We start from the raw sequence: 24,664 nt of genomic DNA on the forward strand, positions 1-24,664 counted from the left end.
ACTTGGTGTTCCATTATTTCAAGGGGCTTTGACTTTAAAGTGTGGTTTTGTAGGTTCTATTTCCTACATAACCAACTAAAAACCATTTAACCAAGTTTTGCATCTGGTATTGTAGTTGGTACATGTAAAGCGTACTCTGAATTGTAAAATAGAGTCCTCTTTATAGATATATCCCGTGTGTAACCGTACCCAGCTTTTTGCCCTAGATTTTGTCCAATTGGGGTACCAATGCATACCAGTACCCATACACATGGTTCATAAGGAGGCATGAACTCATCTTTCGCTAAGCACCAAAGATCCATATCATTCTATCTTCTTTGGTATTAATATCTCCCTCTCCCTTGTAAAACAGAATATGCAAATCTTTGGGAGTTTGCTATTTCCAGAGGATCCTGTACAAAGATCCTCTATTTTGAATAGCTGCAGACAAAGATTAAAAACCCAAGATGGTAACCGTCACAGTTCTGTCCATTCAATTTGTTTCCTAACAAACATTAAGATCCCCTCCAAAGGACCTTGACTTGCATTGTCCTGGTAATCTTCTGCATTGAAGATTAAAAAGCATGTTCATCGATCCCATGTGAACCATATTCTCCCAACTCATTCAATTTTATATTATCCATCATATCTTGTTGTCTTTGTGGACCATGGAGATCGAATACTTTTGGACATTCTTTTTTCTGACTTCATTGTTCATCGTTCCCAAAAGGATGGTTTATTCTATGAAGCTAGTTTCGTAATTGCCATTTGTTTACTTGGGCTATTAAGACATCGATCTATTGTTCCATAAACCAATTCTACTCAATTAAGCAGCCCTCTTTTCATGGTTGCTGGCTTTTGCACTAGGAAAAATGCACTGGATAGAATTTTTACTTGGAAATTGAGTGGTTAAAAAAGGGGATTGATTTTCAAACTTCCCAAATTGTTAACCGCACTCCATACTTCCTCTAGGAAATATTACATACAACAAAATTGTGTAGAATATTGTAACTTTTGCAGTCTTTTATGGCGAACATTGGAATTATGAGATATTTTTAATGTGTTTCTTTCTCTTAATGTTGTTTGTTAACTTTCCATTCTCTCATGCTACTTGCAAGTTATGGGGAGATCTAACAAGAGTAGGAGTATGGTGGCGGAGTTTTTAGGTTTATCTTGATAGTACTTGTGTGAAATGAATGTTCTTGGCCCTTTCAAAACAATTGTGAGCTATGCTTATAACAAGAGTGCTCCTTTGTAGGATTAGTATCTTGAGCTCATGGAGTGAATAGAATGTAATGCTACAGTGAGTTTCAATGGGCTATTAGACGGGCCTGTTGCGTGTCTTCTTGTTCCTCAATCTTCGGAGAATGCGGCAAGTAGATACACAACTCAAGTGGTGTAACTGGTTCAGAGGGGGTTTGAACATTTTATTGTGAAGTATTTGAGAAATATCTTATTGTGACGTCGATTTATGCAGGTGGCATTATGGGCTAACGATCATTGCTGGATAGTCCATTGATAGGACAACTATGAAGCCCCGACTTGTTTAAGTGGTGGTTGTATCATGGGAGATCGACATACTAGGAACATTCGTATAGGAGTATAACATAACTACCATTGGCATGTGTTTTGCGCGTACTCAATACCGGTCACCATATGCTTTTAAGAATGTGTACACAATATTTTACACAAGAATGTGTACACTATGCTTATGTGGTATTATTCCAAACGTAATAAAATGAGATGCTATTTTACAACCACTGGCAGTGCCACATCCCATGTTCATTTTGGTTGTGCAAAATGTTGGGTTAATAGACTTTCCTAATTTTAATTCAAAGCAAATATACCATTATTTTGAGTCTTTTGACATATAGTGAGACAAAATATTTGATCTCTCTTCCAGTATCAATGTCTTGAATGGATGATACGGCAAATCATGTTACCAAAATAGAAAGCTATCCTCATACTGGAAATAGTAGATTAGTTCCTACAATCATTACTAGTTTCATTTGATTCATTTCGATGATTAGATAAGGGCTTCCAATTTCGTTTAAAAATTGTCACTGTATTTTTTCGACTAATATTCTTAATTTTCTCCATCGTTAGTCGCCCCTCATAATTATGTGAAGACCTGATCGAGTAGAATCATACGGAGTACGTTAGTTTTCCTAATCTCCTTCAGTAGCAGCTGGCTACGTCGTTATTCGATTTTCCCTTTTGGTCCCCATCAAAATAATTTTTGTGGGTTCAATGTCTTCGCAGAAAAAATAACATTGTATCTCAAACTTTTAATATTGTTGATACTAGAAAGTGGAACGTTGTGGGATCATCTAGTAGTATGCACGGTCTAAAGGGTGCTATATTTGCTTTTTTGAAATAAGGTAAGAGGGTAATTTCACATACTAACTCATCTAAGCAAATGACTAAGGAGAAGCATAATTGAGCCTTTAAACACACACACAATACCCAAACTCTCGATGTGAAAGTCAGCCCAACTGATGAAGGCTCAAGAGCCTCGCCACGTAAGAGTGGCACCACGACAAAGGGCCCAATGGGCCTGCATCAAAGGTCAATTAAGCACCCAAACCACAACGGGTGGGTGAGACTTGGTTGTTTTGAAATAAGGGCAAGAAGGTAATTTCACATACCAACTGGCAATTGTTGACTAGGTAGAGGCATAACGGATCCATTAAACACATACACACAATATCCAAACTCCCGATGTAACGCCCCCAATTTTGGAAACGTTAAATAGGCAATTTTATTGAAAAACTAAATAGAGTCTGGCTCAATATTACAACATAATTCTCCCAAGAGTACTTTATTAAACAAAAGGAGGGTAGACTAGGGTTCCTATCTACTACTCCGCCTCTTCTTCCATTCTGGCCAGCTCCTCGGCTCCGAAAGCTTCCAAGGTATAATGTTCACCCTGTTCATCTATGAGGTCTGACACATTATACCGGCGTCGCCACCAATATAATATGTCAGGGTCACTAAAGGTAACACCGTGAGCTTACAAAAGCTCAATAGAGTAAACCCTACCCACTAACTCATAACTTACAAACAGTAAATCATATACGACGAATAGTAACAATCACACATCCACATTCACTATTCAAGTATCGTTGGTGTCCATGTTTTTCGGTGTTTCTCCTACGCAACTCATCGTAGACCGTGTCTCCATTTTCACTTTTCATCACCAAATCAACATTTTCAAAATCCGTTTTTAACACACCCAACCTCGGTTCCGCCGTTCCGGGTTCCCGAGTATCCTCACAATGGTTCCGCCGCACCGGATTCCCATTGGCACACATTTGCATTGGCTCCTCTCCGCGGATAACCAAGCCACACACCCAACCTCGGTTCCGCCGTTTCGGGTTCCCGAGTATCCTCACAATGGTTCCGCCGTCCCGGGTTCCCATTGGCACACATTCACACACACATCTCACATAATGCCATCAAAATCGGTCATTATGTAGTTTCAAAAATATTTCCTCCTTCGAAACACATTTTTCTTGTTAACCACACCCTAGGTGTCATGTTTCTATTTCCTCGATTTCCGTGTCTCGTTCTCATGCATAGACTCCGCGGTAGGACTTTTCACATACGCAACCATAAATCATTCATTGTAATCTAACAAGATCATCCAATTCTATATCGCTAAACATGCTTGAAAAGATCAAAATATGAATACTTCAAATCAAGCGTTAAAATCTTATCTTTCGAAAATCGTTATATCTTACTTTTTGAGAAATTCAATACAACATATGTTTATTTAAGACAAAGTCATTTATCCAACATGTTCATACCTCCATTAGTGAGATAAACTTATTGACAATCATGCATTTTAAACGATAAGCTTATTTACTTGAAACCAAACAATAGATAATCTTATCTACGATATTGATACTTTGAATCAAGAACATGCTACTTTCTAACGTAGATTCTATACTATACGTAGAGTTATTGGACTAGGGTTCTACGTATACTTAGGGAAGTGAGTAGAGAAAATCTACCTTGATCCGAAACTTAGTCGGGGCCGAATAAGCTAGTAGGAAGATTTTCTACGGCGGTGAAACTTGCGAATCTGGACCGAACTTTGGATGGCAGTAACTTGGTCAATATTTGGCCGAATACAATCGTTCTTGGGTCGAAGTTAAAGCTCTCGAAGTGCTCTACGACTTTCGTGAAGGAAGTTGATCCTAGAAACTACTTTAGGTAGGAGAAAAATGGTGAGAAAGGAGAAGACAGTATGCTGTCTGGAAATAGAAATCCGAGATTTTTACTGAACTTCGGATGCCAATATCTTTGTCATTTCTTCACCGATTTGGATGGTTCTTGGGTCTAACTTGAAGGTTTCGAAGTGCTCTACAACTTTTCCGAAGGGAGTTGGTTCCAAAAACTAACTTAAGCAGGAGAAAAAGGAAGATTTGTGGAGGGCAGTAAGCTGTCTGGAACTGGAAATGGTTTTTGGAGAGGAATGAAAGCAAGGGAGTGAAGGTGTGAGTTGAACTTGAAGTGAGCTTGCTATTTATAGGCACAAGTCTTGGCTCCCTCCCTCCTCCATATGGCCGGCCCCCCTCTCCTCTCTTTTCCCCATGGATTTGCTCCATAGACATGTCAATTCAAGACCATAGTCAAAGTCCTAGCATTTCTTCACTTGTCAATCCTATAATAGGCCAAATCCTAGGTTATAATGAAGGTTCCATGGCTTGTCAAATCCTAGAATGGGTTGGCTTGTAAGAAAGAATAACATCATTGGCTAGGATCATACTTAAAGTGGTCTAGTCAAGGGTTGTCAAGTAGTAGCTTGTGTAAGTATCCATAATTTGCACACACACACACACTCCCTCTCTCTCTCCCCATCCGGCCTCTCCCCCTCTCTCTCTCTTTCGGATTCTCTCTCTCTCTCTCTCTCTCTCTTTGGTACATATATATATATATATATATATATATATGTGTGTGTGTGTGTGTGTGTGTGTGTGTGTGTGTGTGTGTACAAGTATATATATGTGTGTCTAGGAAAGTAAGTCTAGGTTTTTAAGGCTAAAATCCTAGGGTTGCATGCATGCATGGCTAGGTTAACTAGTTTTGGAAGTAAAATGATGAGCTTCCTTGGCCTATGATTTTGTATGGTCAAATCAAAGCCTTATTGGCAACTTGATAAACAATGACCAATGGTCGAAAAATTCCCTAGCATTTATGGACCAAAGGTTAAATGAATATGGGTTATAATTAGGGTTTGAAATGACTTGTCATGGGGTGTAATGATTACTCCTAAAAGTCTAAGGGTTCAATTAGGGTTTCGGGGGGTTCAAAAGGCTCCAAGACGGTCAAAAAGGTCCAATTAGGGTTTGGGAAGTGTGTCTAGGAGAAATGGTAGTTTGGTTTGTTCAACTAGTCGGTTGGAAATTAACTCTACTAGTCAAGTAAGGCTTTTAATCAAAAGAAAGAATTTTAAAAGGACTAAAACTTAATTATGACGAATTAACGGAATTAAAAGAAATACTTAAAGTAATGTCAATTAACAAAAAGAAATAACAACATTTAAATGAAATTTTTATTTAATAAAAATTAGAGTCGTTACACCCGATGTGGGAGCCACTATATTTGTACGTTGAGGAAATGGTTTTCTAACTTAGGGGTATTACGGTAAGATATTGAAAGATTTAGGACATAAAGGTCTTTACATGCATTGAGACAAATCAATAGTTCACAAAAAAAATGACGCAAAACTAATATAAACACGAACAAAAAAAATTCAACAATGACAAAACAAAAAACTAAGAGCATCCGCAATGATAATAATCAAAACCAATAACAAAAATGTGCCACGTCAGCATTTGATTACTCATTTAGTCCATAATTAAACTTAACAATTTCTACCTCCACATTTGTTATTTTTGCATCCCTAACAAAAAAAAAACTCACAATACACAATGCACATTTGTTCAATCGCAAACGAGTTTCAATCACGCATCTGACCACACCAAATTATTCGTCTTGATGAGACAATTCTAATGTGATGTATTTTTGAGTTATAGAGTTTTTTGAGTTTGGTTATTGCCTTCACTACAAGAAATTACACAATTGCCGACTAACATTCCCGACTAAATTTGATTTAGTCGGAAATGGTCGAACCATTACCGACTAAACTTGTTTTAGTTGGTAAATGTAAATTCTAACACCGACTAAATAAATTTTAGTCGGGAAATATTAATAAATTCCGACTAAAAAAAAATTTAGTCGGGGAATATCTATTTTTCCAAAAACTTAAAAAACCAATAAATGAAATAAATCTGCCAACTAAATATTTTAGTCGGGAAATTTTAATAAATACCGACTAAAACAATAATTAGTCGGGGAATATCTATTTTTCCCCGAAATTAAAAACCTATAAATGAAATGATTTTACCGACTAAATATTTTAGTCGGGAAATGTAATAAATACCGACTAAAACAATATTTAGTCGGGGAATATCTATTTTTCCAAAAACTTAAAAAACCAATAAATGAAATAAATGTGCCGACTAAATATTTTGGTCGGGAAATTTTAATAAATACCGACTAAAACCATAATTAGTCGGGGAATATCTATTTTTCCCCGAAATTAAAAACCAATAAATGAAATGATTTTACCGACTAAATATTTTAGTCGGGAAATGTAATAAATACCGACTAAAATAATATTTAGTCGGGGAATATCTATTTTTCCGAAAATTTAAAAAACCAATAAATGAAATAAATGTGCCGACTAAATATTTTAGTCGGGAAATTTTAATAAATACCGACTAAAACCATAATTAGTCGGGGAATATCTATTTTTCCAAAAACTTAAAATACCAATAAATGAAATAAATATGCCGATTAAATATTTTAGTCAGTAAATTCTATTAAATGCCAGCTAAAATTATATTTAGTCGGGGTACATTGACCACGATTTTTGACAAAGCAATAGTTTGGCTCGGGACAAAAATTTTCCTTAAAAAAATCAATAAAGGAAATTAATTTTTTTGCCAATCGGTTAAGATATCAATATTTGTTCCGAATACATTGAGCACTACGCAAACTTTTCGATCGAAACCGTTCTTCTTTTTTTTTTTCCCTTCGTAATCAAAAGATTCTCATGAAAGTTTGGCTCGAGCGGGTTCAGAAAGCTCTTCATCGACACACAAATTTCAAAATAAGAAGAATTTTGTTGGTTGATCTAGTGTCTATCCATATACGGTAAACTTCATTCTTAGTACGAATGATCTATTTTGTATTACCTCAAAGATAGATGGTTTCGATTGCCAGAAAAGACCTCAGGCGGAGTCGAGAAGTACACTGTAACACTTAAAACGCCTCTGAATGCATTAAATGTCTTTCGATCACACGGCGGGTGGTATTAAATGATCTCTGATTTTGGTGGTAATACTATAATCAGTAAAACGTTAAATCCTAACGGTTCAGATGGAGCAATATAAAAAATGACTTGGCATCTAGCTTTAAAATCTAAACTTCTAATATACTTGATATAGCCAACTAAGTCTTGTGTTGTATTCATTGTTGCAGTAGCCACATGATCGTGAGACAATCGTGATGATCGATACCGTTGATATTGTTGTACTTGTTGGTTAGCTCATTCTTGTAAATTTGCGATTCGATCAGGTTTAAAAAAGTTCCTTTATCGAGACATGAACTCATTAGAAACGTAGCATTTTTCATTTGATCAATTGTCTAACGAAAAGTGATCAACTATAATTTGGGTAAGAATGATTGAACCTATAATCAATAAAAAAATAGATGCTTCTGATCGCGACAAAATACCACAAGTGGGACTCGGGTGGTGTGCTATAAGACTTTAATGATTCTCGACGCAGCAGAAGTCTTCCAATCACGTGGTTGCTGATATTAAAAGATCTCCGATTTTGGTGGCAATGCTATAATCGATAGGATGTAAAATTCTAACGATTCGGATTGAGCATTGTAAAAACATCCATGGTGATAAATTTTAGAGTTTTTATGCAATATTGACTCAATTAGAGCACACTAAATATTTCTTCCTAAATTCTGGAATAAGACATTTGCCGATCAAATCAATTTTGGTCGGAGAAGATTAAAATTCCGCGGATTTCAATTTTCACGAAAAAAAAAGGCGGGGTTTTTACTTCCCGACACCGTTTTCCACACCTGATCTAAACCCCCCCTTACATTCCCCCCTGCGCCTCACTTCGTCATTTACCCAGCTCTCTCTCGCCGCCCACCGTTACCATCTCAGTTTCCACACCTGACCCCTGCCATCACCGCCTCCCTCTCCGGCTCTCCCCTTAAGAAGAAGTGAATTTGAGCGTGGAGGAGTCCGGCCGTGCCTTCACATCTCAGGTCTACCTCTTAACTCTCTCTCTCTCTCTCTCTCTCTCTCTCTCTCTCTCTCGTTTCCTGCAAGGGTATTGCAATGGTGGCTATAGAATTTTTCACATTCAAAATCTACTGTGCAGTTCAGAGAATCAAAACTTCTCCCTTCTACCGAGAACGGAGCTTTGATAAGGTAAATAGGGTTCCATCTTTTCAACTCGAAAAAACTCGTTTTCAATGTGAATTAATTTTGTCCCTTAATTTTCAATGCGAAATTGCAAGATTTGGATCGAAAATCGGCGACCCATTTGCTGAAATTGGTTGAATTTTGGGTTGGAGAAGCGGACGATGCTCTGTTGGGTGTTTTTGTTGCAGTGACAGGATGAACGGGGTTTCGAAAGAATTGAAACCCTGGGAGGGTTGAAGGTGGAGAAGAAGAAAATGCATTATTGCTGTATTTGGTTTTTTCACTTTTGTTATGGTGACTCTGAGAGTAAATGTGAGACCTGAGTCATTCGTTATTGTGCATTTTGAGATTGAGTGAAATTAAAGAAGATAACTATCACATGAAAATTAAAACGGGTTTAAAGATCGTGGAGTATTATGTGGGATTCAAAAGAAATTGGGTTAAAATTTAAGGGCGTTGATGATATAGAGTCAAGATTCTCGAAGAGTAGATGCATGAATAGGGGATGATATAGAGTCAAGATTCTCGAAGAGTAGATGCATGAATAGATGATACTAGGGCGTGTGGACGAAACTTTGCTCTTTATAGCTGCCAATTTATAGGTGTGTTTTTAAAGATTTTTTGGAGTTTCAAGATTATAAAATAGCAATAATGCTAGGATAATCTCGTACTGAGATTTGGATTTTGAGTGCTAACTTGATTAGTTCTGGGAATTACATTTGCATTGCTACTTTTATGTTTTGCTTTCAATCTACATGCAACTAGTTTTTTTTTTGGTAAACTAGTAATCCTCGTGAGAAGAACTTGGGAGTGGATTTGTCAATCTCTGTGCTAGGAACCTGCAATAACAATACAACCAGCTAGAACCATTATGATTTATGCAATAATAGTCAAGAAGAAGAATCAGATGGCCAGAGCTCTGAGAGTGAAATACCTTGAATGCAATGATCTCGTATGTTTTTTTTGCTTCTGTTGTTAGGCCATCCTTGTATGCTAGTGCTAACAATCATGCAAGCTTAGGCCATCCTTTTAGCTAGCTGCTGCTATTACTTATGCTTTTGTATCTCAGTGTTGACTCTGGCATGTTTCTAGGATTGTAAGTTGTTATGTTTTTATGTTTTGGACAAGAATGTTTTTGCTCCTCTTTAGGTTTTAGGTTGGTATCTTGCTATCCTTCTTCCTTTGAGATTATAAGAGGCTTCTGAATGTCCTTGACATATGTGCCAACATAGTCCTCCGCTTGCATGGTCCTTTTAATCATTCTACTTGACTCATTTCCTTTGGTTAATAATTTTTTTTGCTAATAAAAAAGAAGAAAGTATTTGAAGTTACCAAACGAGAGAGACGTTTTAATAAGTGTCACACCCCACCCCGGCCAGCACTCAAATGAGCCCAAACCGATGTGAGGGTGCAACATCAACTACCAATCCAATCCTAAGATTGAAGTTCTAGAAATTAAGTTAATCAACAGTCATTTTATTGATAACGCAAAACATATCGTTCCTACAAACATAGCGGAAGTCTCAAGAAAAAATATCAATTATACAATAAACTAGATATTAACATAGGCTGCAACTACATCTCTATCTACAATATTTTGCCAAAACTAGTCCAACCTCCCCAAAGCGCTACCCTAAGCGAGGGTGTCCACACGACGATCAGCAGTGGATATTTAAAACGCCTGCAAAACTAGATTCTAAAATGGAATCCGGGAGTGTTTATGAGACATGGATGCAATTCCATGTTAAAGATATAGCTAAAAGATAATCTCAACTTGTCAACCAGTAAACCAAGCAATTAAAAGCAACATCGGGCACACAACCAATAATTTAAAGCATAAAAGCCTTTTGGCATTAAACCAATCACCGGGCACAAAGCCAATAACTTAAGGCATAAAAGCCAATCACCGGGCACAATTAAATTTGCCCTAATCAGAGCCCAAATGACAAAATACGCTCAATAGAAGTTACACAATTAAAGCAGAAATCACAGTTTCTAGCAGAACAGGCTGCGGTCGAAAGCTCATTAAAAATCACCTACTCAATATTTTCCAATGATTCCAACACCAAAACATCACCAATTGATCAATGTTTAAGACTCATGTGAACCCATAGTCAGTAACACAATCAACTATGATAAATTTGATGAAAAACACAACTCCAAAAGCTGCCCAGAATTCCAGAATTACCAAACCATCAACTTCGGAACAAAAACTGATTTTGCCTAAAAGGAACTAAGGCACAAACCTTACATATTCAGAAAGGTATGTAAGTCTAGTTTTAGAATCAAGAAACGGTTTGTAAAACCGATACCCGAGCTAGAAGATATGACCGTTTCTTCAAGATGTGTCTGTGCTGTCAGCACATATGCGAATCTGAGAGCAGCTCGGTTTATGATTTTTATCTTTTTCCACACTTATCAGAAAATTCTGAAATTTTTACAGCATAAGCTACACACACAGAGGCATCTGCTGTAAAATTACCAGAAAATTACATGGTCGGCATGTTGATGATAAAAATTCGTCATTTCACGTTTCTTTTTCCCCTGCTTTCCAGAGAGCAGCATCTCTCTTGCTCTGTTTTCTCGGTAGTATTGACTGCTTCTCCCATTTTTCTTAGCTCTTTCTTATCCCTTTTTATGTTTACTGGTGTAGCTGGTAAGTAAATAATCATGGGCATTAATGATTGGAATAGTAAATTTCACAAAGCGAGAGAAGTGATACTCCCTTTATCAATTCACTCCCATTCTTCTTCTTTTTCTTTTTCTTTTTTTTTTTTTTTGGACGAGAAGCAAGGCAAATCTACGGAGTAGTAGTAGTAGTAGTTTGTTTGCGTGCTCGTGTATGCTAAGCTAAGCATTATTGGACTCTTGTGACATGGTTCCATCTTGTGCTGCATGTGTGCAAAAGTCTCCAACCAAGCAGTGAGACTATGCAATGCAAGCTTAGTGTCATTGTAGCATACACAGAGCCAAGAACTGTAGTTGTTTTACAATTTTCCTTTAGCAATAATTCTGTCTTCCACTCATTAAATCCTATATTAGCACTGATATGCTAATGGAAGAGGAACAACTCATGCTGTTTTTTTTTATTAGGTGCATTCCTTTTTGGGCTGGTTTTATGAACATGTCACACTGCCTATAGGCTGGTGATTACCAGTATTCACATCAGCTTGGCGCTCTTTCTTTTTGGCTTGTTGCTCATAATCATGAGTTCATGACTAGCTAATGGTACATGCCTTGGATTATAATTTGTATTCCAAAGATGGTTGACTGTGAGGTACTTGAGATGCTAAAGTTTGTTATACTTAAAGCTAAGCATTCTATTAGTTATGTCTCAACATTCCAACTTATACTGGAATGAGTGAAGATGTGTTTTTGATTGAGATCACGTGGTCTGAAAAGACTTGCAATTCTAATTTCAGTTCCTATTTTGCGAGAATCAAGTTACCAATAACAAATTCTACTCCTCGGTTTTCCATTATGGTCTGAATGCTAAATTGTTGCGAGTTGGCTTACTTACTTGCATTATCATGTTGATTCCAGAGGCCATGGACAACCAGGTGTTCTAAGTGTAAACTATTTCATGTGTAAAATTTGGAAGTTTTTGCCTTCTGGGTAATTAATTTTCTGAGACTTTCTTACTGATTTTGGAATGAATGAATTTTTTTGTTTCTGCTTTTAGATTATTTTCAGCTAATAGCTATTAGAAGAAAGATCTCGATTTTGGGTCTAATTATTGTGTTTTGTTCTTTCCACAGATATTGAAGTATCTGGCATCTCGTTAAGGACTATATATATGAAAAAGTTGGATTTTTACCGTGGATTCTACCGTAATTTAGTTTTGTTGAACTTTTGTATTATTTTGCGCTCTAGGGCATGGATATGATATGTTTGATGGTAGCACTTTTGTGGTACGATTTTCATTATTTTGTACTTTTGCGAATTCGGATACCGTATGTTAAGTATTTTGTGAACACCTTTTATTTATGGAAATTATGAATGAATTGTTCTTGAATTTCAATACTTGATTACAGTATATTGGTGAATAGATGTTCAATTTAATTTATTGTGAATCACAAAAAAAAAATCTCAGCAGATTTTAGAATTAATTTTAAAATTTGTAATATTATATTTAAAACAAATGTTACATTTCCCGACTAAATAATTAGTCGGCAATTTATTACACATTTTCCGACTAAATAATTAGTCGGTAATTTGTCAAATATTTTCAGTGATTTATTAAACATTTGCCGACTAAATAATTAGTCGGCAATTTATATAACATTTTCCGACTAAATAATTAGTCGGTAATTTGTCAAATATTTTCCGTGATTTATTAAACATTTGCCGACTAAATATTTAGTCGGTAATTTATATAACATTTTCCGACTAAATAATTAGTCGGTAATTTATGCAATATTTGCCGAATTTATTAAATATTTACCGACTAAATAATTAGTCGGTAATTTATCAAATATTTGCCGACTAAATAATTAGTCGGTAATTTATCAAATATTTTCCGACTAAATAATTTTTCCGACTAAATACTTTGTCGAAAATAATTCATATTGGCCGACTAAATAATTAGTCGGCAAAAACAACAATTTTCCGACTAAATGTGTTTTAGTCGGTGATTACCTTTGCCGACCGCAATACCCCGACTAAATTTTTTAGTCGGGAATGACTATTGCCGACTAAATTCCTACATTTTGCCGACTAAACTGTTAATCGGGAATGGTGTTTTTTCTTGTAGTGCTTATTGATAAAAGTTGTTAAGTTTGATTGTGGAATAAGTGAAATTTGGTTATTTGCTAAAAGATTTGTAACTTTGTTTATTACTCTACAACTTTGCTTATTATAATGTGGGGTGTTTTTTGAGCATTGTTGTTAAATTTGCTTATCCACACCGATTTACTTATTACAATGGAAATGCTCTAAGCCTGAGTGCAATTCTCGTGGGAAAAGAAGAAAAAAAAATTTAAGTGGAGTTGCTTCATACTTGTATAAAATCTTGATCAAATTAGGTCTCGTTCCAGTTTCAACAAAAAGGAAGTTTTAGAAAAAGAAAGTAATTTCAAGCTCAAAATTATGTGTTTACACAAATAATTTTTTTTATCAATATGGATCTTGTTAATGAGATCTTTTAAACGGTGCAAAAAAATTTAAAAATTATTTTTCATTTTCATTATATTTAAGCTTAAAATTACCTTTTTAAAAAAAAAAAAAACGAAACGGGCTTTAATGAGCTAATTTGGAAATCAATGGGTCAAGTTACCTCATTTGCCGGGTTGCTTTGTGTATTGTCCATTTTGGCCCTATCATTAGCGATGCAGCTGTCTATTAGTTTTTTTTTTCTTTTGAACAGTCAATTCATTCCACAATACCCGAAGGTAAAAGCCCAAAGGCTACAACGATTTCATCAGAAAATATAGGAAAGAACCAAAACTACTAAAACCTAGACACGAAGCACATCCACAAAGAGGCTCCTAAGCACATTCTGCCGAAGGCAGACCATACATAAATGCAGGGGTAATGAACCTGTCTCCGATTTTAGTAGCAGAGCTCAAAGGGATGCCCAGCTCAAACCATAGCTCTAAGCACGGATGAAATCTGCTCCAAAACCAGAATAGGCGCCGACTGCACCACTGCCACAGACCGCACCGCACCGCACCGACGCAACCCATTTCACCGGTGAAGATGAACAGCCATACTCCGGAAATGGAGAAAAACATAGCAAAAAACAAAAAACTAACCTAGGCTTATTCGCCCACCACCACACCCTCCAGATCTGGGGAACCCCAGACCGGAAACATAGCCGGACTAGGGAAACCAGCCGGTAGAATCGGAACAAGCCGGAGACAAAACTAAAACAAAACCCCAAACTCACCCACAGCGTTATTGGCCCAAATCACCACCGATGACCTCTGCTTTCCAAATTAGAGAGGATTTGGACGAAACCAAACCGAAAACGGGCCGAAACAGCCACTGGCTGTGACCCTTTCGCCGGTTGCACTTCACAAACCCACCACCGGGGAGGCGACACAGGACGGAGGAGGAGGGAGGAGGCGAGTGGGTGGAGAGAGGGGAGGGGGGGAGGTGCCGCTCCTCCCCCAAGCCGAAACCCTAAGAGCTGGTTTTTAGAGAGAGAAAGTTAGAGAGAAGGGAGAGATATTACAAGATATTTGATGAGTGTCTACTTTGATGAGTCCAGCTGTCTATTAGTTGGTTTCTACAGTTTTAGTGGATATAAATCAAGGCTTTTGGATGCTTTGCAACACTTCTTTGTGCTGCCAAATCTCAAGTGAATTCTGAAATGTTCTTGAGATTGGTTTGCTGAGGTTCACGGCTTTTGAGTATTCTGAAATGTTGTTGAGATTGGTAGCTTTAACATGCTTGTTCTGTGGTTTTCGTTTCTTGTTTGTGTGGTTGGCTTCTCGCCAACATCCCTTTCCTCGGGTTGCGGGAGGCATATGATTGTCCTTGTCTTAGGCACCAACATAGTTGAGATGTAGGTCATAGGTTGTGATGCCGTTTTTTCTCGTTTTCCTTTAATCTTTGTAACTTCGGTTCATCGATTAATAAAAAATTTCTTTACTGATAAAAAAAACACAAAAAAAAACACAACGTAAGGATAAATGGGGTGGGAATTGATTTTGACGGTTCTATTTCTCTAAAGGCACTTCTCTTCATGTTTCTATTAAATGATTTGTTTTATAAAAAAAAAAAAGTGCCATTGAGAAAAAAGAGTGGCAAAATCAATCAGCAGTGACTTTTGGCTTAACTTGTTTACTAGATTTGTTTATAAAATTTATGTTTATCTCATGTAAAACTACTACTCTAATTTACGGTACGGCTGGAAATTTTTGACACGACACGGGAACACAATACTAAGTTAGCGGGTTAAAGTCAGTTATTTCTAACACGAAACAAATATGACACGACACAATAACACGAAAAACTAAATAGGTCGGGTTAGGATTGAGATAATTCTGACACGAATACGAGATAACACGACACGATACGAGAATTTATGAAAGGACATGATAACACAACACAAATCCGACACGAAGTTAATGGGTTAGGGTCGGTTATTCCTTACACGAAACACAAATACGGCACGACACGATAACACGAAAAGTTAAACAAATCGGATTAAGACTGAGAAAATTCTAATACAAACACAAAATGACACAACACGATACTCATCCCTAATTTACGGTACCTCGAACGAGCAATAGAGGGTAGAAACAGGAAAAAAACCTGAGAGGGGCAGGAAAAAGCCGCGTGGCAACCCCGTAAAACCAATCAGAGCTCAACAACACCCCAACAAATCAAAGCATAACCCAGTAAGGCTAAACGGAGAGAAAACTTCCGTTATGAACCTTCCAAAAATAGAAAAATTCCGTTAAATGTGTCTCTTTGTCTTTGACCTTTTCTACTATAAAATACCGTACTACTCTCTCTCTCAAACCCATCTGAAAATTTGAATATCCCGCGCGAATGTATTTGATACAGGCTCCGTTTTAGAATACCTTCTTAAAAAATAAGTACTTATTTCATATTTTTAAACTCAAAAATAATGTAAATGAAAAATTATTATTTTATTTTTTTTACATTGTATAAAAGATCTCAATAAGATCTATCAAATAAGATCTATATTGCTAGAAAAGTTATTTGTGTAGACACATTATTTTTGAGCTTGAAATTACCTTTTTAAAAAATAAGTACTTAAAATGAGTTCCGGAACGAAGCCGTAGTATAATGCAATCCCTTCACATGGAGAGAGGTTCCGACTTCCGAGTACTATAATTTACTACACCATTTTTTATTTTCTATTTCTCTGTTTCCTCGCCTAGAAGTGACAGAGAGAGATCAACAATTTTACTCATATAACAATTTAAATATAATAATTTACACAATATTTTACATACATGTGGGCTCCATACACATTACTATGTGTGGGTCTGTGTGTGGAGTTCATATGTATGTGAGAAATTGTGTAAGTTATTATGTTTGAATTATTGCATGAGTATCATTTTTGGAGAGAGATTATGGAGTGAAGACAAGAAAGACAGAGACAGAAAAAGGCTTTGGTGTTGGAAAAATCGAGATATGTTAGAGGAGAGAGAAAACTCTAAGTGCTGCGATTTACCCAAAAAAATAAAAATACCTCAGTTCTGCGACTTGCTAAAATGATCACAAGTTGACAAAATTTGACCCGGAGGGAGGTGTATGACTGCCAGCTGCTGTATTTATTATGGTGAAGGCTGAAGTCTTTATTTCCAAAAATAATTTTGGTACTTCATTTTTTATATGATGGCACTCCAAAATTCATTTTTTAGTACGCTTTGTTATATATAATTTTTACATTAAGAGGCAAGATATGGAGTGTCATCATAAAAAAGTGGAGTACTGCCGAAATCATTTTTCTTTCCGTTAAGGTGTGAGTCCCGGCATGCACACACTAGACACCTCTAGGGCATACCAGATCCATCTTTCATGTGAGTGTGTGTTTGGATGTGATGCTATCAATGATTTTGAAACCTTACAAAATTAGATTCCCATATAGGACACTTACGACTGGACGAAGGGAGTAATTAATAAGGTTTGCGGGGACATAAGGTGCAAAATTTTGAGCTCCTTTATTGGTCGCAATAGCTGTGCGGGGTCTAAAAGCCAAATGTTTGTGGATTGTTTTTCGAAAATATGAATGGAAAAAGTTATAGAATTTTTTTTCCTTCTGAAAGTTCATTAAAACCAAAAACAATTCCACACACAAATACACATACATTTTTATAATAACTTTGTCTTTTCTGAAATATTTTTTTTATAGACAATAAAAAATTTAATTAAAAATTCGACAAATGGTACATCGATAAGAGAGACCAAGTACATGCCACAAAGATTGAGGTAAGTAAAAGGCCAAGAAAAGAAAACGAAAAGGAAAAGAAAATTACATCCAATGGAAAATAATGCTATTCGACATTGCATTCACAAACTTGATCTTAGAATAGTTGTAAAACAGACAGTAACAACGAAAGAAACCAAAATGAGTATTTTTTTTCTGTGAGTTGGTTGAGGTGAATGTAACCAAAAGTTGTCTATAACCCAAATATAAATAAGGGCCATAGGGAGATAAAATAAAAAATCGTATCTTGTCTATAACCAAAAGTTGCTTACTATAGGAGATAACTAAAGACAAAATACTTGGCCACGCACAATAGTAAAATACAGTAACGGGCAAGGTGATAAAATAAAAAAATAAAAAAAAGAAAAGGAGAGAGAGAGAGTAACGGGCAAGAAGCCATTCTTGTAAAAAGTCAAGAATTAGGGTTTTGGAGACATCTCTGGGCCCATGCAAAACCCTAGCTAGCCCTGTGTGAAATTGTGCGTCAGAGTGGCAGGGTTCAGGGGAGACCAGGAAGGACGACTAGGAGGTGCTGAGCAAAAAAACAAAAAGGACGATTTGGAGGATCATTACTTGCAAGAGAAAAATAAAGAAATGAAACAAAAAGCCTTATTTTGCTTGTCCTTTTCTTCTCTCTCTCTCTCTCTCTCAAGACAGCGTATTGTTATGGAAAATAAAGGGGAAATTACAGTAAGCCCCCTTCAACTATACCTCGGTAACGAGTTGCCCCCTTCATCGTTTGACTCGGACACTTAACCCCCTTCATCTTTTATCGCGTGACACTTAACCCCCGATATTTTATCTCGTGACACTTAACCCCCTTCATCTTTTATCGCGTAACACTTAACCCCCGATATTTTATCTCGTGACACTTAACCCCCTTCATCTTTTATCATGTGAGCAGTACATGACCATATTAATGACAGATCGTGCCCTTATAAATACATAAGTGTTCCAAATTTCAATCCGTTTGAACCCGGGAAAAGATTTTTGTTTTCTGATCATGTTATCCTAAATGGTCATAATTAAATTTTGACTCTAGGACTTTGGTTGACTAGTCCTAAGAAATTCGTAGAATCAAATATCTCTTAGGACTAATCAACTAAAGCCATAAAGTCAAAATTTAACTATAACCATTTAGGATAAAATGATCAAAAAACTAAAATCTTTCCACCATTTCAAACGGATTGAAATTTGGAACACTTAATTTTTTAACCATATTTTTAAATATATAAATGGTATAAAGAGGTATTTGACTTTATGGCTTTCGTTGATTAGCCTTAAGAGATATTTGATTCTACGAATTTCTTAGGACTAGTCAACCAAAGTCCTAGAGTCAAAATTTAATTATGACCATTTAGGATAACATGATCAGAAAACAAAAATCTTTTCCCGGGTTCAAACGGATTGAAATTTGGAACACTTATGTATTTATAAGGGCACGATCTGTCATTAATATGGTCATGTACTGCTCACATGATAAAAGATGAAGGGGGTTAAGTGTCACGAGATAAAATATCGGGGTTAAGTGTCACGCGATAAAAGATGAAGGGGGTTAAGTGTCCGAGTCAAACGATGAAGGGGGCAACTTGTTACCGAGGTATAGTTGAAGGGGGCTTACTGTAATTTCCCCGAAAATAAACTACACAGTCCACACTCTTTTCTTTTTTCACTTTTTATTTTTATTGATTGTCTAATTGGTCAAATTATCTTCAATTCTAAATTGTTGTGAAGGGTAGTTAATTTCTTAAAAGGGATGTGAAAAAACCATTTTGCATCATTTAATTTCTATACTAGTTCAATTTCTTTAACTAACTGGTCCATCCATTTCTGTTCTTTTTATTATTATTATCAATTTTCCGTTGGTGGTCAGCCTTTTTAATATGGTGCGAATATATTGACAAAGGACGCGTCAATTTCGGTAAAAGATTTATATATCTACCCTTATTTTCCTAATTGCATTGGTAATTGTTTTTAATAAATCTACCATGTTCCTAATTGTATTGCTAATCATTTTCAACAATGTTATGATGACCATGTCTCAGTATCATATTTATGGTACCATGTGAGGTGTCATCATTGCATTAGTAGAATATGCTTCACTACGTGACAAATAGAACACATTCTACCAATATAGTGATGACACGTCCAATGGTACCATTGTTGAATCATTTTTATGGGAATTTGATAGGGGTTGTATACTCCGGCTTTCAAATTCTAATTAAGCTTTCTGATGCATTGTCTTTTACCAAAGTAAAAACTAGCAATGACAATTTGAAAGATCATTACTTGCATGAAAAGGAAATCTCCTGCCAACATTTTATTGATTGTTTTGCTTGTCGTTTGCTCTCTCCCTCCCTCTCTCTCTATTATACTCTATGTCGAGAGTATTTTTGGGTCCCGCGCTCCTCAAAAATTAAGAAGGTATCAGAGAATCTCCACGTCAGCTCGTAACCCAATTCGTGTCTCAAATTTGCCAGTATCACACTCAACAAACACACTGGTACGTTATACACCCACACTCTCACAAGCACGTCACCTCCAACGGAAAATGGCTGACCTCCAACAGAATATATATAATTATATATATATATCGGGTGGTTCCGGAGACACTTTGAGGTTTTTAAAATTTTTTTTAAGTGTTTCCGGAACCGTCCCGTATATATATATATATATATATATATATATATATATAGAGAGAGAGAGAGAGGGGTACATTAGCTACTTTATATTTTGCAGTATCACAAATTCCTTTTTTGTGTCTCTCCCTAGGCCCAGCCATTTCTTAGGGTTTGCTCTTACAGTCTTACACTACTGTATCATCATTTCCTATATTCTTGATTTCTTCACCCCACGCTTTCTTTGCCCCCATTCTCAGCTTTCCCCTTTCTTAAACGTTTTTGTCATACAGGGGTTTTAGAGTGAGATTCATAAAGAGACATATAGAAAGAGAGTGAAGGGCGATGCGGATGTAAGTGATTTTTTTTCTTGTAGAGCAATGGACATCAGCAAAATCGATGTGTGATTCTCAGCTTTTCCATTTCATAATCGTTTTTGTCAATATACAGGGGTAGCTAGAGAGATTCATAAAGAGACATATAGATAACCAGCGAAGACCAAATCCCGATGTAAGTGATTTTTTTTTAAAATTCTTTTAGGCCCTGTTTGATAGTGGGTTTCGGAGGGTGGGATATGATTATGAAAGTAGTGGGGTTCTCTCCTTGTTCTAGCAGCTAGGTTTCCCCTTAGTTTGCAGTTGCTAGTAGAAGAGCTTACGATGGGATCGAGGGATAAGGTCCATTGATATTGTAGCTTCCCCGTATCTGAGTAGCTAGTTTTGAGTTAGGTTTGTCCCAACCCTGGGGTTGTTCAAGGCAAAAAGGGGCGTCATACCTTATCGTCCCTCCTAGCTCTCTGGCAGGATGCTCTTGTGCTCTAGACGCCTTATTACCGAACTAACTACCAATAGATGTAGATGCTATCTAATATCTATTGTTCTGCGGGAGGGGCTGGATCTCGGTCTTGGAAGTATGGGTCCGGCTATCGATCGCGAAGCTATCACCTGCTTCAACCAACCGTCCGTCCTGATACGTGGGAACATGTGCATATACGCATATGTGGTGCGATACGCGCTGCACGTGTGAATGAACATATATATATATAAGCGATTACGAGAGCTTGATTCGCTTTGAGATGCGGCTGTAGTTAACCCATGAGTGAATGAACATTATTTTTTTTCAGCTAATGGGCTCATTCGATATAATTGTTTTTCCTCTTTCTATTTTTCAGCTAATGGCTTTCGATCCTCCTTTCAATTGGGAAGACGACCCTCGAAATATTCTACTTGATGTTTATGATCAAGGAGGTCCTGGTAAGTTTTATTTCAGTTTCAAGTACTCTTTTTATGGGTTAAAATGAGACACTGCAAACTCCTTATATCCTCGTAGTCTTTTACTATTTTTCTAAATTCTTTCTTGATTCTGGTTTTTAGTAGCATAGAAATTGAGACGGGAGATACAGAGAGAGTTTAAGGATGGCCCCCCATGTTCCTCTCTTTTTTTAATTGTCCTATGATTATTTGCATACTGGGTTAAGGCTTGATTGGACTATTTGTCCATTTTGGGATTGTTTGTTTGGGAGGATTAGTGATATGATTGGATTAGAAGGAACTAATGGGGCTCACCTTAATTGCAAGGAATTAATGGTCCCCTAATTAGCGTATTCCTTCGTCGAGAAAAACGATTAATCTTAAAAATTACGATAAAAAAACTAAACAAATACTTTAGAAAATTAAAAAATACAAAATTAAGTTTTGGACAAATAAGTTGATAAGAACACAACCAGAGTATTCAAGGTGGTCTGGTCTTGACTTGAAGTGTACTATAAACATACAAAACAATTGAGCCGGGGGTATTGTGAATGAATCATGAATGTTCAATGATTGAAGAAAATATACGAGATTGTCAAATTATTTTTTGATTAGTAAGATTGTCAATTTGTTGTAATTACCTGTTTTGGTTAATTGGGTTGCTGGGTGGTGCCCCTTTTAAGTGTTGGGCTTGGCCCTCTGGCTATTTTTTTTTTCTTCTAACCTTTGGTTGGATTCCTCTCCCCCTTTTCCCTTCTCGATGTACCCTTTGTCGAGTATTAATAAATTTTTGTTGCCGATCAAAAACAAAAAATACAAAATCAATTGAAACTGATGTCGAATGCTTATAACTAAAACGTAGATTCTTCACAATATAATCAAATGTTTCTTTTGAAAATTTTGATCGATGCTGTAATTTAACTTCATTTTTTCGAAATAAACATTAGCCCACTACTCAAAAAGTATAAAATCTTCAGTAATATCACTTTATCTCTCTCGATGTACCTATCATCGAGTTTCTCATTAATAATATTTTTGCCAGTTTCAAAAAATATCACTTTATCTAATTAATGGTAACTAATGCTAATCAATTGCATGCTGCTTTTCAGGTACGTGTGGTATGCTTGTACCATTGGAGTGTATCAGTTCTATGAAGGCGTTGAAGGATGGTACGGCACCTGTGAGGCTGAGCACAGAGCAGCTCGTCCAAAATGTGCACTTGAAATTTCCTGGGTATTGTTTTTTAGAAATAAAGCTTAATTAATTGACGCAATGATAAACCCTCTTTTGCTCATTAATTACATTCTACACTCTAGGGTTAGCCAAAAATTTACATGAGTGATCAGAGCAATTTTGAAACACAACCTTTTTAGTGTTTTTTTTCCGTTCTAAACAATGGTAAGGGACTGTTTGATTGGAAGTAAATTTATACTGAAAAGTAAAGAATGAAATAAAGAAAAGTAAAAGAACAAAAAAGTGTAATGAAATCTATTTTCATCTACCATTTTCAAGCTAACCAAAGTAACTTTTTTTTTTCTTTTTTTTTCTTTTTTGAAATTTCTATCATTTTTACTCTAATCGAATGGAGCATAAGAGACCATGAGAATTAAATACCTCATACTATATACTTCACATTAGAAGTAGTTAAGAAGTTCGGATTGATCGATTGAGGGTTATTATTGTTTGATTCACGTTAATAAATAAGTTTCTGTATTCCATGTTTTGAGACATACATTGCTTGCTTGCTTGTTTTTTTGTTTTTTTGTTTGAAGTGGCAAAATATACTTGAGTAAATAAGTTTTTGCTAATTGCTTGTTGTCAGCATGTTTCTTTTATTTTCCAGAAAAAAACATGCATGTAACATTGATCATCCCTTAAATGCCAAGATATTGTAATTTGCTAACTCTTGCACGATGGTAAGGTTGTCCCAACGTGACTTGCTAGCTACATTTTGAGTCGCTAAAATAGTCTTTCCACTTGCAAGATAAAGACTGCATACATCACATACCCTGCAATATATAGCAAAAACTTCATGCAATAGGTAGCATTTTAGTAATAATTAATTTAGTCCAACAAATTTTATCTTACAATTTTCTCTTAGAAAGAAAAAGAACGGACACCATTGCCGCTATTGAATAGTTGTCCAGCAAAATTTAACGCGTATGGTGTATGTTCTTGTTAGCAATTTTTTGTTTGTGGGCCTATATAAATCATAAAATTAAACATTGTTTATTGTCGAATAAGGCTTTAGTGATGTCGGTATTACCCATAAGGTTGTGATCGTTCAATTAATGTGACCCGGGTAATAGACACGTCTCTATTAGCACGTATTTGGGTCATATCACGTGCGTTAAGTGGTACGGGCTTATTTTATATGTAGAGACCAATTGAAGGGCCCAATATGATTTCATCTATTATGATGGGCTATGATGGAACTAGGGCTTATAAATAGGTGGTCAAGGTCCCCACTCCAACCCTAGCCTCTTTTCTCATACCATCCCATCGTGTACGAGACTAAGGTTAAGATTAAGAGAAGGGTTTTGGAGGCAGAAGACGAATAACCACGCACTAAGGTTTTCATCTTCCATGACGACAGGTACGCATCCGGTATATTTATTTTCTTCAATAGTTTGACATGAGTTCTTGGGTTTAGGGTTTCTTACGAAATCTTACAGTTCTTAGTTATAACCACATACAAATCATATATGGAGGAGCGCTAGATACAAATAGTGTATCGAATGATGAACTGAATAATCATAGACCTCTAATTTTCCTCGGGATCGATAATTTCGAAGCAATAACAACTCCTTTTCTGCTCACTTATAACATAGTTCTACAGATAAAACCTTAATTACTCAAGTTAATTAGGATTAAACCACCCTATGGTTACAGAGTTGTCATATCAGTTAGTTTGATGCGTGTCCAAAAGAAGAAGGAGAAGTTATTCATAGAATCATCTCTATTATAAAACAAAAGGGTGCATGGACAAGTTGTTAGAACGGCTTAGATTCATTTGATCCAAAGACTGTAGTGCATCCTCTCACTTCCCGGGTAAGTGCCTATGGTTTTCACCTAAATTACATAACTGTCATCCCCTTCCAACCGGGATGCGTAGTGCCGTAGGTACGGACTAGCATTAGTCCATTCTAATATACAAAGGGGAAGCACCAGTTTGGTGTCTCCCCTATCATGTATTTTCCTTTCCATAAATACCCTATTACAAAATTGATTTTTAAAACCCCCATGGGACACCGTAGGGGTGCCGAAGTAAAAATGCATCACCAACTGCCATACCCACTTTTTTTTTTTATTACCCATACCCATGTTCGAATACACCCCTTATTCCTTCAACTGCTCCATCCCTTCATCTTCACCAATTACTTTC

The 24,664-nt window shown here is 36.3% G+C and overlaps 1 protein-coding gene and 2 long non-coding RNA genes across 3 annotated transcripts in view; 2 read left to right on the top strand and 1 right to left on the bottom strand.

The window, feature by feature from the left end:
• The window catches only part of LOC131298413 (uncharacterized), a 41,927-nt gene that overhangs the window by 7,917 nt on the left and 9,346 nt on the right, over positions 1-24,664 (bottom strand). The gene's annotated exons all lie outside the window — the stretch shown is intronic.
• Positions 8,154-8,938, top strand: LOC131298434 (uncharacterized). The gene is made up of 3 exons (XR_009190511.1): positions 8,154-8,343; positions 8,460-8,509; positions 8,599-8,938. It is a non-coding gene; the product is annotated as an uncharacterized LOC131298434 (long non-coding RNA).
• LOC131298429 (uncharacterized) lies at positions 20,195-22,640 on the top strand. Its single transcript, XR_009190510.1, has 4 exons — positions 20,195-20,386; positions 20,480-20,539; positions 21,201-21,282; positions 22,389-22,640. It is a non-coding gene; the product is annotated as an uncharacterized LOC131298429 (long non-coding RNA).

The sequence above is a fragment of the Rhododendron vialii genome, chromosome 1a (assembly GCF_030253575.1).
Source record: "Rhododendron vialii isolate Sample 1 chromosome 1a, ASM3025357v1".
Classification (NCBI taxonomy): domain Eukaryota; kingdom Viridiplantae; phylum Streptophyta; class Magnoliopsida; order Ericales; family Ericaceae; genus Rhododendron; species Rhododendron vialii.